This window comes from Erpetoichthys calabaricus, chromosome 11 (assembly GCF_900747795.2).
Source record: "Erpetoichthys calabaricus chromosome 11, fErpCal1.3, whole genome shotgun sequence".
NCBI lineage: Eukaryota > Metazoa > Chordata > Cladistia > Polypteriformes > Polypteridae > Erpetoichthys > Erpetoichthys calabaricus.
Window position 1 is genome coordinate 39350664 of NC_041404.2, and position 16999 is coordinate 39367662.

The 16999-nt window shown below is 40.0% G+C and overlaps 1 protein-coding gene across 3 annotated transcripts in view; it reads right to left on the reverse strand.

Annotated features, from left to right (window-relative positions):
- The window catches only part of LOC114660340 (G-protein coupled receptor family C group 6 member A-like), a 110245-nt gene that overhangs the window by 27121 nt on the left and 66125 nt on the right, over positions 1-16999 (reverse strand). The window lies entirely within an intron of this gene.

Genomic DNA, 16999 nt, shown 5'->3' on the forward strand with positions numbered 1-16999 from the left:
ACAGCATTGAGTTTGCTGGTGACACTAGTCTTGGTGGTCTTATTACATATTAGACTACTCTGTGCACAAGCATATGGTTCCTCAGGGATCAATGCAGATCTGCTGCTACTTTTATATAAACTGCTCAAAAAATTAAAGGAACACTTTGAAAACACATGAGATCTCAATGGGGAAAAATCCTGCTGGATATCTCTACTGCTATGGACTGATATGGTAATGTGTTAGGAACGAAAGGATGCCACATCATTTGATGGGAATGAAAATGATCAACCTACAGAGGGCTTAATTCAAAGACACCCCGAAAATCAAAGTGAAAAAATGATGCGGTGGCAGGCTAGTCCGTTTTGCTGAAATTTCATTGCAGGAACTCCAAATCATACTCAGTAGTTTGTATGGCCCCCTTTTCCTTGTATGCATTTCTGACAATGTCGGGGGGGAGCATGCTTCTAATGAAATGACAAATGGTGTCCTGGGGGATCTCCTCCCAGATCTGGAACAGGGCATCACTGAGCTCCTGGACAGTCTGAGGTGCAACTTCTGAGGTGTTCTATTGGATTGAGGTCAAGCAAGCATTGGAGCCAGTCAGTGGTATTAATTCCTTCATCCTCCAGGAACTGCCTGCATACTCTCGCCACATGAGGCCGGACATTGTTATGCACCAGGAAGGAACCCAGGACCCACTGCACCAGCATAGGGTCTAAAAATGGGGCCAAGGATTTCATCCCAATACCTAATGCCGTTGTCTAGCCTGTACAGGTCTGTGCGTCCCTCTATGGATCTGCCTCCCCAGACCATCACTGACCCACCACCAAACCAGTCATGCTGAACGATGTTCCAGGCACCATAACATTCTCCACAGCTTCTCCAGACCCTTTCACATCTGTCACATGTGCTCAGGGTGAACCTGCTCTCATCTGTGAAAAGCACAAGGCACCAGTGGTGGACCTGCCAATTCCGGTATTCTATGGCAAATGCCAATAGAGCTTCATGGTGCCGGGCAGTGAGCACAGGGCCCACTAGAGGTTATCAGGCCCTAAGGCCACCCTCGTGAAGTCTGTTTCTGATTGTTTGGTCAGAGACATTCACACCAGTGGCCTGCCTGCTGGAGGTCATTTTTTAGGCTCTGGAAGTGCTCATCCTGTTCCTTCTTGCCCAAAGGAGCAGATACCAGTCAGTCCTGCTGATGGGTTAAGGACCTTCTACAAGAGGCCCTGTCCATCTCTCGTAGAGTAACTGCCTGCCTCCTGGAATCTCCTCCATGCCCTTGAGACTGTGCTGGGAGACACAGCAAACCTTCTGGCAATGGGAGGCATGTATTGATGTGCCATCCTGAAGAAGTTGGACTACCTGTGTAACCTCTATATGATCTAGGTATCACCTCATGCTACCAGTAGTGACAATGACCGTAGCCAAATGCAAAACGAGTGAAAAACAGATGAGGAGGGAAAAATGTCAGTGGCCTCCACCTGTTAAACCATTCATTCCTGTTTTGGGGGTCGTCTCACTGTTGCCCCTCTAGTGCACCTGTTGTTAAATTCATTAACACCAAAGCAGCTGAAACTGATTAACAACCCCCTCTGCTACTTAACTGACCAGATCAATAGCCCAGAAGTTTCATTGATTTGAGCGATACTCTGATTAAAAATGGTTCCTTTAATTTTTTAAGCAGTGTATATATAAATAATGTAGATAACAATATAAACGACAAGCTGGTTAAGTCAGAAAAGTATACCAAATCAACAAGGAATAATCATTAACCTACAATCAACCAATTCATCACAAGCAACAAGCAACCTGGACAGAATTCAGACTTGGACAGACTTGAAGGACATTAAAATTTAATATAAATAAATATAAAATATTACACATAGGAAGTAAAAATGGTAGACATGAATACATAATGGGGAATCTGAAACTTGAAAAGTCACCTTATAAAAACAGTCAAAGACACTGCAGTGGACTGTGAACTATCCCTATCCGGAGGGTATAAGTGAAAAGGAAAATTGACAAATAGGAGGAGATCATTCAGTCCATCACACTTGTTTGTTTTGCTAATAGCTAAGCTGTCCCAATGTCTCATCTAGATACTTCTCGAAGGTGGTCAAGGTTGCTCCTTCGACTACATGACTTGGTAGTTTGTTCCAGGTTCCAACAGGCTTCAGTCCTAAATGCACTTCTTCTTCATTTCCACTGATGTCCTTGAGTATTGATTCACTTTATAGTTGAAAGAATTCAGCAATGCCTTTGAGGATTTTAATGGCCTGGATTAGGTCCCCACACAATCTCTTCTGCTTAAGGCTAAATGTATATACAGAAATAATAATAATAAAGACTAAAAGAATGTTGAGTTCTAGAGCTCAATGTATAGAGTGCAAGCCAAGGGATGTGTATATGAAACACTTCTGAGGACTCATCTGGAGAACTGTGCACAATTTTACTCTGCTGTGATAACAAGTCATGATAATCGGGAGTCCCAGAAAGAACAAGCTTCAAGTGGATGAGGGTGCACATGTGAGCTAGCATGTGCCGCTCTGAAGTTGATTGGGGTACTTGGTTGATTGCGCATTCACGTGCAAATGTGAGTGGGTCAGTCAAGTGCTTCATTCACACGTTGGAGCAGGTGGAGGCACCTGCACTCAGTCGGGGCTATAAAGGGAGCCTGCACAGCAGAGAAGATGAATAAAAGAGAAAAGAAAGAAGTAAAAGAAGAACAAAGATTAAGGGTATGAGAAACAGGTAGGATTAAGAAAGCTCATGCTGCGAAAAATAGGTTGTTGGTTGGGAGTATAGGGAAGTGAATGGCAAGCCCTGTACTCAAGAGCGGGGCTGGAGAAGGGGCTCTCCTACTGAGCAATGCTGTGGAGTGCGAGCAGCCCCGTTGTACGGCGTCTCACTTTAGATGCCAAAGGACTGGCTGAGGGAAACGTGAGCTGGGTTCAGAGTACAGTCCTACAGATGCTGCGGGACTGGTGGTGGGAATCCACACCCAGGTTTAAAGGATGACTGCACTTGTCTGCGGGTGTCTCCTTTTGCTGCCAGGACCTGATGGGATAAGCTGAGGAGACGTCAGATTTCAGAAAAGGCATTGGGGCTAGCATTTTAAGGAAGAAGATTCTGCATGTAATTTAACCTGATTTTGTTGGATTATTTATTGAACATTTTAATTCCATGTTTCACTTCATTTTATGGATTAGTTATTTATTGAAGAAATATACACTGCACTTTTTGTCACTGTTTGTTTTTGTAAATGCCAAACAATGACGAAACACTCAAAAATGTATTTTCAGAACCTCCCTTCCAGGCATACAGACAACCGCCAAACCTGCGTCAACTACTTGTCCGAAACTCCCTAAGTGGACCAACAGAAAATGGCACATTTCCCTGCCTACAGAAAAGATGTAAAACATGTGCTCACATTTATAATATAGACCATGTAGTTATACCACACTGCCAACTAGAACATTGCAGATCATCTAATTTGGTCTACCTGATTCTCTGTATGAAATGTCCTCACACTGCACTCTATGTTGAAGAAACTGGACAAACACTCCGCCAAAGAATGAATTTACAAAGGTTCCACATCAAGCATGGCAACACAGATGTTCCTGTAGCAGCCCACTTCAACAGCCATGGACACTGTGAGAGGGACTTTAAAGTCACAGTGCTTATGGGCAACTTCAGAACACAGCAAGAGAGAAAAGAATGGGAAATGAAACACATGCTAAAATGTAACACATTACAACATGGTTTAAATAGAGACAAGAGGTTTATGGCCAGATATGAGGATTATTTACAGTGCATCTCTCTAACTGACCCAGACCACCTGACGACAGATCCACTTTGTATGGAATAACTCATCAAAAACTTCAAAAGACTCTTTTGGACAATTATCTTATGAAAAGATCTGGACCATACATTGTTCTCCTCTCTTGCTAAATGAATCTTACCTGAAGAGGTCTATTCATTTTTTATATTTAAGATTTCTCACTTAAAGGTTTTCCAATGTTGTTATTTGTCCTAGTGTGTATATAAACACAGGGAACTCCAGTTTCTGTATTACATCTTGCCTGAGGAAGAGACCTGAGCTGCTTTGAAAGTCTGCATATTGTAATCTTTTTAGTTAGCTAATAAAAAGTGTCATTTTGCTTGACTTCTCAGTAAATAAAGGCACAAAGATTTGCACCATCCCCTTGCTGACCATGTGTGTCCTCACTTGCCACGTCTCATCTTCTGGTACGTTATCAGTAGCTCCGGGTTTAAGAGGCTCCCAGAAACAATCAAGGAATAGAAGCTGACCCAGACCGTAACATCCACGTGTTACAAAAAACACGTCAATAGGATTAGCAATTTTGTTGGGTTGAATGGCTTGTTGTTGCCAAGATTGTTGTAATGTACTAAAAACAGAACTTGTCAAAGGGTGGAACCTAATCAGTGTGCAATTAAATTAAATATGTGAATGATCACTCTGTTATTTGGATGTGAATGGCTATGGTGTAAAGGGAGTGCAGAATTTCAAGCTTCTGAGCCCCAACACTCCCAGCACTCGATATCAGAGAAAATGAAGACATATGATTGGTAAAAACAGCCAGTGTAGCGCGAGGGAGGTGTTGTGTTCAATCTGGCTTAAAGGGATGCAGGTGAAACTAGACACGTTTTACATAAGCAAACTAGCATTTTAAGAAATAAGGCAGTATGTCAAAAAGGCCCCAAAGCAACTAAAAGGCACCATAACAGGCTAAATGACTTCCTAAACAGGAAAGGTTTGTCATCACAAGCATAATGGAAGGGTGATGCAATGTAAGACATCAGTCTCTTTTCATTTCAGAAAAGACGAAAAACTGGAAATATTTTCTAAATAATTGGTAAAAAAACACCACTCATTGTGGTGGGCTGCTGCCCTGCCTGGGGATTTGTTCCTGCCTTGTGGCCTGTGTTGGCTGGGATTGCTCCAGCAGACCTCTGTGACCTTGTATTAGGATATAGTGGGTTGGATAACCCATTCATTCTCTATATAAATCCATTAATTCCATTACAAAAACACAAGGAACCAGGGCCAGTCCCAGAAGAAATGAACACTGTGAAACTCGAATCCATCACAGGACAGACCAATTCAAACTTGAAGATTTAAAACCTGCAAGCAAATGAACACAAACACTGAAATGTCAAAGAAGGTACAGAAAGATGACACACAGGAAAAGAAAAAACACACCGTGCCAGTATTGCACATCTTGAGTGTTACAGTATTGCTGCAGGAAGTTTTGTCAAGTATTTATAAAAATAATAATTAAAATGCCAGTAGTTACAGAGTCATTTCCTTGGTTAATGTCTGAGTAGGACTGTGTTTCCTTCCTACACTGTTGAAGTCCACTCACCAACTTGTTTGTCCTCCTGTTTCCATGATACCATAGGTGGAGAGCACATTCTCATCTATCTGGTAATTGTCCTGTATTTCCACTAAAGACAGTGTCAAGGATCTACCCTTGTTACATGAATGAGTTTGGTGGTCTTGGGTTGAAATCAAAGGATATCACTTGGTGATTTTCACTTTGATTTGGACATGTCTTTTCCATGCTGCGGCCAAATACACACTGCTCCTTATTAAACCTTCTGAAATAAAACATGACTAGAGGAAGATTTGTCCATGGTGATTTTTAATAATGGTAATTTTGATGTGTACTTCCTTAATCCAGTTGCTCTTCATCTACTGCCGTCGCCAGATGTTTTGAGAATGACACAAATATTAATTTTCACAAAGTTTGCTGCTTCGGTGTTTTTAGATCTTTTTGTCAGATGTTTCTATGGTATACTGAAGTAGAATTACAAGCATTTCATAAGTTTCAAAGACTTTTATTGACAATTACATAAAGTTTATGCAAAGAGTCAATATTTGCAGTGTTGGTCCTTTTTTCTTTTTCAAGACCTCTGCAATTCACCCTGGCATGCTGTCAATCATCTTCTGGGCCAAATCCTGACCGATGGCAACCCATTCTTGCATAATCAATAATTGGAGTTTGTCAGAATTGATGGGTTTTTGATTGACCACAAATTCTCAATGGGATTAAGGTCTGGGGAGTTTCCTAGCCATGGACCCCAAATTTCAATGTTTCGTTCCCCGAGCCCTTAGTTCTCACTTTTGCCTTATGGCCCGGTGATCCATCATGCTGGAAAAGGCATTGTTGGTCACCAAACTGTTTTTGGATGGTTGGGAAAAGTTGCTCTCAGAGGAATTTTTCTTGCCATCCTGTATTCATGGTTGTGTTCTTAGGCAAAATTGGCTGAGAAGGCAACCACACACATGAATGGTCTCAGGATACTGTTGGCATGACCTGGGACTGATGGCAGTGCTCACCTTTTCTTCTCCGGATAATCTTTGTTCCGGATGCCCTAAACAATCGGAAAGGGGATTCATCAGTAAAAATGACTTTACTGCAGCAGTCCTCAGCACTCCAATCCCTGTACCTCTTGCAGAATATAAGTCTGTCCCTGATGTTTTTCTTGGAGAGAAGTGGCTTTCTTGCTGCCCTTCTTGACACCAGGCCATCCTCCAAAGGTCTTCACCTCCTTCACCGTGCGTACAGATGCACTCAAACCTGCCTGCTGCCATTCCCGAGCAAGCTCTGCACTGGTGGTGCCTAAGAACACAGCCATGAATAAAGAATGGTACCAAAACATCCTCCGAGAGCAACGTCTCCCAACCATCCAAGAGCAGTTTGGTGACCAACAATGCCTTTTTCAGCACGATGGAACACCGGGCCATAAGGCAAAAGTGAGAACTAAGTGGCTCATGGAACAAAACATCGAAATTATGGGTCCATGGCAAGGAAACTTCCCAGACCTTAATCCCATTGAGAATTTGTGGTCAATCCTCAAGTGGCGGATGGACAAACAAAATCCCTCCAATTCTGACAAACTCCAAGTGTTGATTATGCAAGAATGGGCTGCCATCAGTCAGGATTTGGCCCAGAAGTTGAAAATATTGACACATAAATTTAATGTAATTGTCAATAAAAGCCTTTGAAACTTTTGAAATGCTTGTAATTATACTTCAGTATATCATAGAAACATCTGACAAAAGATCTAAAAACACTGAAGCAGCAAACTTTGTGAAAATTAATATTTGTGCCATTCTCAATACTTTTGGCCACGGCTGTATGCCACAGCAAGAAAACTGGCTGTGAACTGTGTCAAAAAACTAAGCATCTCTGGTCCACTAGCAAAAACTTGGCCTAAGATCCAATTTGGAATTAAAATACACTAACGGTATTCAAGGTCCAGAAAACCAAAGTTAACATATGTGATTATAACAAATAACTTAGATGATGTAAAAAATGTATAAAAAAGCTGAACTTGCAAAGAAAAAAAACATCAAGCGTACCCTTCTCTGATTTAATTAATTAATTAAATATATGTATGCTTTTTAAGATAGTAGTAAATAAGAATATGCAGATTGTAATTGAAATGAAAATTAGTAATAAGGAAATGCATTTAGAACATTTGAACATTAAAATAATCTAGACAAGAACAGACCAATCAGCCCAACAAATCTCACCAATCCTATCCACCTAACTTCTCCAAAATAAAATCAATTTAGTTTTTGAAGGTTCCTAAAGTCCTACTGTCTACCGTGCAACTTGGTAACTTGTTCCATGTGTCTGTGGTTCTCTGTGTGAAGAAAACACTTCCTAATGTCTGAACAAAATTTACTCTTAACAGGATTCTGTGATCCCATGTTTTTGTCAGTCAGTCAGTCATTTTCTAACCCGCTATATCCTAACACAGGGTCATGGGGGTCTGCTGGAGCCAATTCCAACCAGCACAGGGCGCAAGGCAGGAACAAATCATGGGCAGGGCACCAGCCCACCACAGGGCATTCACACACACACACCCACCCATACACCAAGCACACACCAGGGACAATTTAGGATCACCAATGCACCTAACCTGCATGTCTTTGGACTGTGGGAGGAAACCGGAGCACCCAGGGGAAACCCACGCAGACATGGGGAGAACATGCAAACTCCACGCAGGGAGGACCCGGGAAGCGAACCCAGGTCTCCTTACTGCGAGGCAGCAGCATTACCACTGTGCCACCGTGCTGCCCTCCATTGTTTTTGTAACAGCCTTCACCCACTATACTAATTCCATTAATAGTTTTAACCATGTCAGTCATTTACTTAAACTGAGCAACACCTCAAATCTTTTCTCATACCTCATCCCCTGCGGTTGTGTAATCAGCCTTGTCGCTCTTCTCTGGACTTTTTCCAGCTCTGTTATGTCCTTTTTTGTAGCCCAGAGACCAAAACTGCTCACAGGATTCAAGATGAGGCCTCACCAGTGTGCTATAAAGCTTTATCAAAACCTCCTTGGACTTGTACTCCACACATAATAGTGCTATGAAACCTAACATACTGCTTGCCTTCTTAATGATTTCTGAATGCTGTCCGGTTGATAGTGGCAAGCCTTCAACAACTCTTAGGTCTTCCTCATAAGTGATACTTTCAACTTTCAGAGTTTCCATTGTGTATTCAAATTTAACATTCTTAGTTACTACATGTTACTACATGTAATACTTTTCCTTTACTTATATTAAATTTAATCTGCCACAAATCTGCCCAAGCCTGTATGCTGTCCAAATTCCTCTATAATGATTTAATGGAGTCAGGGCATCTGCCAATTCACGTAATTTGATATCCGAGTAAGTCTATTAATAATAAGTGTATTATAACTGTTATTCATACAAAGAAATACATCCATCCGTTCATCATATTTCTAAACCTGCTTATCCAGTGCAGGGTCACAAAGATACCAGGAGCTGTATTTGTTAACCTTTACTTTATTAAAATTAAAAAAGGAAGCACTGCATCGCCCCAGAATGGAATGCCCTTTTTAGGATAAAGGTACACAAATAAGTGAATGGATTTAAGGTAAAGAGTGCTGGGCTAGGAGAGTCAGGGTAAAGTTGTTACACGATACAACATAAAACAACTTATGTACCACAGTAGGTAAGCAATAAATCAACATATTATATTTTACAATACTGTCAGTTAATTCCACGGTTTTCAAACATTTTTGAACAAGTACCACTCCGCGAGGACCAGTAAACTGAAGTACCACTGTCAATGAATCGTTAATTTACGCCCATGTTGTTTTGAAGAAAAAGTCACTATAATCACTATAATGACTATAACTATGACGTTAAAGTGATATTAAACTAATTAAGGAAACGGGTGTCCGCGCTAATAAAAGCCGGCTTGGAGTCTTCCACGCATTTACAGTAGTATACTTATACTATATATGATTATATGCAACATATTGGCATTCTAGCAACATCGAATCGTGGAAAATAAAGGACCACACGAGTACCACTTGGCATGATTTGAAGTACCACCAGTGGTACGCGTACCACAGTTTGAAAACCGTGGAGTTAATTCTTTGTTATTGTATTTTGCTTTGTGCTTTAAAACACTGACTGCCACAGTGAAAACTGATACATTTGTTTCCAATGGCAATGTAAATATATGGTGTTATTTTAATATACTAATTAAAAACATTTTCTTATTAAGCAAACTACCAAAAAAAGTATTTTCTCTAAAAACAAATGTGTTTGACTTATCACATTGGCACATGCAACAGAAAATACCTTGTGCATGCCAGCTATGTAATAACTCAGCTGGGTCTAACAAGTTAGGTGCAACAATTCATTGCAATAGAATGTCATGTTTCCATTTGGACTAAGAAATAGTGAGATGCTGATCGTAGAGAGATATTCAGATGGAAGTGGCTCTACATACATAAATTAATTTTGTGAAAAATAAATGTCGCCCAAACTATAGTTTGTAATAAATAACTAACTGAAAGTGAAATATTCTATTCTTTGAAGCCTCACTGATTTTTCATTCCTATTTCAGATGCCACTATCTTCTATTTACACGTGCTACCCATGTTTTTGTATTTGGAGTTATAGTTGCACAGATGGTTTATGAGAAAACTTGTAGGTGGTAGCTATCTATGGAGGACCTAAAAGAAGTTAATTTGTTTTCAGCTGTCAACATGTTAATAAATAAGATAAAACCTTTCTAAAATGCATTGGGCCAAGATGCTTGCAATTTTCTGGTCTCAGAGATTCACATATGGGGTCAACTTAATGGTGTTATTGAAGAGTTAGGGATGTAAGGTACAGGATGACAAGGGCTTCAGGCCTACAACAGGTAATTGAACGTGATAAAGTCCCATCGTCCTTTTCGGTGACCAAAGGCTACACCTGCAGGATGAACCTTAAAGGTCACCATTGCATCTAGATCTGTCACCTCTTAGCCTGGTAAAAGCAGCCAGATGACCTTGGTGACCACCTAGTCCCAGCTCTAAATCACACACTCAAACACACCTTGGTGATTTTTACTTAAGATTCAACATTCATTTTAGCTGTAGGTTATATCTACTGTTTACTGTCAGGGTTTTGACAGCAGTATAAGATCTTTTATTGTGGGGCTCTGGCGATTTTCAAATGAAGAGTGAACACCTTCCCAAAATGTGTGATTTGTGATTTTGGTAATTCCAGCTCTGCAACATTCTTCACATGGGTTTGGACTGCAAAAATGTCAAAGGTTTAGGTCTAGCTACAACTGACACTGTGTGAAAAAGTTATTGTCCCCAAGTTAAATCAACACCATTAAAAAGATAAGTAGAGTCAGCTGATTGACCACAGCAGGCTTGATTAGAGCCAGCCTCAGTCATTAGAAAGCTTACTTATGATTCCATATTCATCTTACTAGCACAGAGATTCACAAGCACATAAAATTATGATTAAAGGATAATTCCTGAAGGGGTTTAGAAAAAGATTTATTGATATCTATCAGGCTGTAAAGGGCCACAAAGCCAAGGCACTGGAACTCCACCAAACCACATTGAGAGCAATTGCCTCCAAAAGGAAAACACATTCAACAGTAATGAATCTTTATGGGGTGGCCAGTCTGACAATATTATTCCAACAGAAACAGTGCAAATCATCATCCACAAAGTCCGCAGGGATCCAAAAAGATAATCAAGGAATTACAGACTTTTCCTGCACCAGCAAAGGTCAGTGTTCATGACTCCATCATCAGGAAGGCACTGGGTTAAAAACACACAATGAAGAACCTATTGATCAGGTCAGAAGAGAGGGGGGTGCAGCTGGTATATCACTATGAAGCTCAAGGAGGCCCATGAAGCCCAATGCATCCCATAATTTATATTACAATTTGAACATTTATTTATTTAATTAATTTTATTTTTATTGTATTTTTTAAAATTTTGCAAGTCTGTTTAGTTTCAAAATTAGTAGAATTGTTAAGACTTAGTATTGAGTCTGATCTGGCAAAACTGATTAGTTTTGATTATGTAATTCAGAGTTTCTCCAGGAGAAAGGCCAGGAAAGCACCTTTGTTCAGCAGACAATAAATGCTATTATAAACATCTTTTACTATTGTAAATATAATATTTTATTATTACATTTATACCTATACACAGTTATCTAAATGTATCACTGTAATCTATGATTGTTAGAAATAAATAATAATATACACACATACACATGTATAGAATTTTGTATAAGGGCCCACACACCTTCTTTGCACCGGGGCCCGGATTTTCTCTCGGCAGCCCTGCTATTGGTAATCAAGAAGATCATAAATGTGCTCCTTTGTCAGGAAGCACCTGAATGGTCCCCAAACCTTAAGGGAGAATTCTCACTGGACACATTCAACAAAAATACAGTTTTTTTGGGTGAAATGAGTCCCTTTATGACTTACATAAAAAAAAATAACATTACACAATAAGACCATTAGTCAAACATGTGTGGTGTGGGGATGTTTTGCTCCTTCAGGACCTGGATGATTGACTTGAGATAATTAAATCCAACTCTGTATCAGAAATATTTTAAGGAAAATGTCCAGTCATTTGTTCCTTAGATGAAGCTGAAGTGTAGCTATCATATGCAGCAAAACAATAATCCAAAAACAGGGCCACATCTGAATGCCTGAAAAAAAGAACATCTGACTTGTTGATTGACCTAGTAAAAGTTCAGACTTAAACTCGACAGAGATGCAGTGGCAGCACCTAAAACAAGCCAATCAAGCCCCGAAACCTAACAATGTTTCTAAATTGAAGCAGTTCAAGAGGGTTATTCTAACCATACACTCCTAAAAATAAAGCTTGCAGAGTAGTTGTTCAGAGCAATGCCACGGGGGAACCATTTTTGGTTCCCAAAACAACCATCCAGATGAAGGTTACAGAAAGAACCTTTTTGTTTTGATCCATATGATGCCCCATAAATTGAACTGAACTGCTGATAAAAGATTTGTGAAATACCAAAGCATTTGTGATTTGAGAAGGACTCTAGCTGCTTATAATAACAAGGACTACATTCAGATTTTCTTAATCTGTGAGTGTCCTGCTAGGAAGCCTACTATACATTAAAATTTCTGCTTTGTTCGCTTGTAAGGAACCTTTTCAAAGTCCAAAGAACCAGTATCATATGCAAAGGACCCTTCACTGAATGAAATGATTCTTTTTCAAGCAATAGTTCAACAAGGATCCACACAACCCAGTAAAGTGCCATTTCACAAACTTTATTTTTAGGAGTGTAGCCATTGCAACTAAAGGAGCTGCAGCCAGGTGTTAAGTGTAAGGAAGCAGTTACTTTTGTGACAGTGCCAGTTGGTGTAGGATAAATTTGTTTTTTTTGTTATTAAAAAAGTGTTGCATGTTAAAGGTACTTTTATCCACTATTAGATTTTATTTGGATACAATACAATATTCAGTGTCAAAAATTTGCTGAAACAGAGAAAATCAGGAAGGTGGCAAATACGTTTTCATAGAACTATTTTTCCCATTCTGTCAATTACATGTAATATTATAAAATTTACCCTTTAATTACTGTATATACTGTGACGGACAGCCGGGTCCCATGCCCGGCAGGGACGCCCCTGCTGCATCTGTTCCCGCGGAGCAACCATGGGCAGCTCAATACCTCCCCCGGGATGCTTGGTGGCAGCCTCCCTGGCGGATGGTGATCCACCAACCTGCCGCATGGCTCCATGGGAGATGGAGTCTTCCACAGCCTGGTTAGGAGCTCAGATGGCCGCTAGGGGGAGCTGCATGGAGTCAACAGCCCGGCTGGACGAATCTTCAGTCCCACCCGGAAGTGCAATTAGGACCAGGTGGTCAAGCACCTGGAACGCTTCCGGGTGGGCTATAAAAAGGGCCAGCCACCACCACTCGAGAGCCAGAGTCAGGAGGAGGAGGACTAAGCCTGATGAGGAGTGGTGGTAAAGGAGAAAGGATTATTGGGGTGTTTACATGCTTTATGGACTCTGTATTGCCTGTGGGTCACAAGGAAGACGTGCGCCCACGGGTGAAGAAAAATAAAACCTGTGTGTATTTGATACATGCCTGTGTGTCCATCTGTGTCGGGTCAGGCACCTATATAGCGCCTCAGTTACAATACTTTCTAAAAGTGATGCAGACTAAACTAGGCAAGTTATAATCCTAGTGAAAGATGCTGGACCATACACAGTTAATTATTATTCAAAAATTCAGCAGCAGGTTCAAGCATTTATAGCTTATCTGGAGGAAGCCAAATCAACTTTTTAGCTTAAAATGCGATTACGTTTAAACCATGCAGTTTAATAGTATTGCAGTGAAGGGTTTAGACTAGCATGAGAACTATGCCCATGAGCGTGCAGAACACTGAACGCAGAGATCTTTGTTTAAATTCCTTAATAGTAATAAGATGTTAAACATTCAAAAATTTGAAAAAGCCAAATCCTGCAGTACTTATTTATATTCCCTGCTTTGTGCCTCTATTAATGCAAGTTATCACCAATATACTAACAACCCAATTGCACTTCACTCACTCAAAATATGGAACCAATGTAGGAAGCATTTTAAGATGGAGAATCTTTTATCTGTGGCACCTCTGCATGAGAACTACCTTTTTCAACCCTCGTGAACATATGCAGTTTTTAATATCTGGAAAACATTTGGGATTAAATTACTTAGAGATCTTTATATAGACAACACATTTGCATCCTGTGAACAATTACATTCCAAATTGAACTTTCCAGCTACACATTTCTTTCACTATCTTCAAATTAGAAACTTTGCCAAACAGAACCTGCCCGATTTTCCTCATCTCACACCTTCCTTTATGCTGGAAAAAATATTGCTCAGTTTCAAGGACTCAGACAGCATTTCTGCAATATATAAAATCATTTTACAGTCCCTCCCTTTCAAAGATCCAAGAGGACAATGGAAAAAGGATCTCTCCCTCAACATATCAGAAAAGGAGTGGAAGGTAGCAATGCAGAGAATTCACTTGAGCTCCATATGCACAAAGCATACAATTATTCAACTCAAAGTTATATATCGAGCACATCTGTCTCGTTTAAAATTGACCAAAATGTTTCCAGGGCAAGATCCAACCTGCGAACGCTGCAATCAAGTTCCAGCCTCACTGGGTCACATGTTTTGGGCGTATGCGCCAAGTTAACATCATTCTGGACAAAAATTTTTAAGTGCCTTTCAGACAGCCTTGGTGTCACAATCCCCCCTAACCCATTAACAGCTGTGTTTGGTGGACCTCCAGATGGGCTTAAAGTGGAGAAGGACAGACAGACTGTGATTGCCTTCACTACACTGTTGGCACATAGACTTATTTTGCTAAACTGGAAGAATCCTAACTCTCCCCTTTTAAGTCAGTGGGTACCCGATGTTTTATATTATTTGAAATTGGAAAAAATCTAATTCTCACTTAGAGGATCTGTGCAGAACTTTTTCAAAACCTGGCAGGATCTAATCAATAACATTTTAAATTAAGCTCTTAAAGCACCAAGGAAGCAGACTCTCTTCCAATTTCTTTTTCTTCTCCATTTATCTTTATCCACTTATTAAACTCATCAATTTACTTATTTTTATAAGCTTTAAGTTTTACTCCGTTGACCATGCTCTTTCTCAGGGGTGGGGGTTGATTTGTTTTCAATCCTATTTTTTTGTAAAAATTGATCTATTTGTATGGAATGATTACAATAAAATCAATAAACTAAAAAAAAAATTTGAAAAAGCCACATAATGTGCACATTGTATTTTGTTGTTCTCATTTATTTTTAACGAAACCGTCTGACTACAACCACAACTCAATCATTATTACCCCTGTCATCCCAATATAACTAAGAGAGCTCAAAAGGTTGTATTGAAGAATTGGGTAAGGGTGCTCCAGGTTGACCAAGAATTCATGACACATACCCACCCAGCCACTCTATACTTTACAGATTTCATTTTCATACTTACCATTTATGTATGATAAATGGCAGAGCCAAAATTATGTCTCAGCACCTTGCTTTTCCCCAGCAGGTGAAACTGCCCTGTTGATCTCCAAATATGTTATTTTAAAATTCAGCAATCCATTTTACAAAACCACTTCTTCAACTACACAATTGCAAATGCAGGAACTGATTTCAGTTACTTCCTGCTCGGTCTATCAAAGAGAAAACCTGCATTTAAATAAACAGAAACCTTTTACCGGGCTCAGACATGGGCAGCGCTTAATTTCCCAGGACCTCTAATTTTGAGCCTCATTCACTCTGGGACACCCAAATGCACTCCATGACCCTAAAATCTGTATTAAATGATTATATTACTTTTCTAATGTTTAAATAAAGTTTATCATAACTTCATAAAGCCCTGCTTTAGTGGTTCTCAACCTTTTTGGCTTTGGCATGGAGTTTTATCTATTTTTGTTCAGTGATGACAAAATTAGCAGTAGTCTTAATATAAACTCACTGACATTATCCCCAAAATGGCACACAGTAAATGCATATTCCGAATTTAAATATATTGTACATAATAGATTAAATACGAATGATACTATCCAAACATATAAAAATAGCACATGGGTTTGTAATACTGAATCAAATGTGGTGTCCATTTGTCTTTGTAATTGGAAACCTGGGCTTGTCTGATTTTCACGTTTGTCAGAAGCAGGGATGACTGAAGAGAGTGCGGAGAGGAATATGTTTTAGTTTGCTGGAGGCTGATTCTGGAGAATTTTCGGTGCACTTACATAATGCATGATAGATAGATAGATAGATAGATAGATAGATAGATAGATAGATAGATAGATAGATAGATAGATAGATAGATAGATAGATAGATAGATAGATAGATAGATAGATAGATAGATAGATAGATAGATAGATAGATAGATAGATAGATAGATAGATAGATAGATAGATAGATACTTTATTAATCCCAGGGGGAAATTCACATGAGGCAAGACGAGCTGCTTTAAATTATACTTGGTAGTTCGATGTGATATGAGATGACGCCCCGAGTGACTGCTGATTTGTTGTGCAAACAAGCTACAATGTTTTTTATAAAGCCTCAAGATTTGCATTTATTCATTTAAACAAAGTTGAATGATTTCCTTCTTTAGCCTGCTCTATTTCCTAATGTTTTCATAGTTTGGAAGGCTTCAGGGTCACAGTTATTGAGCTTTATCAGCTGTTTATTGCACACTGTGAGATATGGTCGGCCATTCAACCCAGCCAAAACACCCAGGCCACCAGATGGAGCCCTCCTTGCAGCATGGAGGTGCCCCAAATGCCAGCAGGGAATCATGGACAGTGGAGTTATAATGCACAGCCCTGCTGGATACCATGGGGGCCGCCAGGAGTCGCTGCAGGGAGGCCCAGGGATTTATATTTTCCGTATACTTCCGGGCTGAAGAAAAAGAGAAGTTTTTACCTGACCCGGAAGTGCTGGATAATCATATGGTCTGAGGGCTCAGAAGCACTTCCGGGTCGAGGACTATAAAGGACTGTGGGAGATCCCAGACAGATGAGCTGAGTTGGGAGGCAGGGTGGCTAAGCGTCTGGGAGTGGAGGATTGTTTATTGGTTATTGTTCTTGGATTTATTGAGTATTGTGGAGAGGAGGGTGCTTTGTGCACTTATTTATAATAATAA